Source organism: Physeter macrocephalus, chromosome 13, assembly GCF_002837175.3.
Source record: "Physeter macrocephalus isolate SW-GA chromosome 13, ASM283717v5, whole genome shotgun sequence".
Taxonomy (NCBI): Eukaryota; Metazoa; Chordata; class Mammalia; order Artiodactyla; family Physeteridae; genus Physeter; species Physeter macrocephalus.
In genome coordinates, this window is record NC_041226.1 from 49,268,680 (window position 1) to 49,269,139 (window position 460).

At 41.3% G+C, this 460-nt stretch overlaps 1 protein-coding gene across 1 annotated transcript in view; it reads right to left on the reverse strand.

Moving 5' to 3' along the window:
* Nucleotides 1–460, reverse strand: part of KLF12 (KLF transcription factor 12) — a 589,904-nt gene that overhangs the window by 563,129 nt on the left and 26,315 nt on the right. The gene's annotated exons all lie outside the window — the stretch shown is intronic.

Here is a 460-nt window from a genome sequence, read left to right on the forward strand (position 1 = left end):
CCAGCAATCCCACTACTGGGTATATACCCTGAGAAAACCATAATTCAAAAAGACGCATGCACCCCAATGTTCATTGCACCACTATTTACAATAGCCAGCAATCTAAATGCCCATCGACAGATGAATGGATAAAGAAGTAGTGGTACATATATACAATGGAATATTACTCAGCCATAAAAAGGAACGATATTGGGTCATTTTTAGAGACGTGGATGCATCTAGAGACTGTCATACAGAGTGATGTAAGCCAGAAAGAGAAAAACAAATATCGTATATTAACGCATATATGTGGAACCTAGAAAATGGTACAGATGAACCGGTTTGCAGAGTAGAAATCGAGACACAGAAGTAGAGAAAAAACGTATGGGCACCAAGCGGGGAAAGTGGCGGGGGGTGGGAGGAGTGGGATGAATTGGGCGATTGGGATTGACACGTATACACTGATGTGTATAAAATGGAT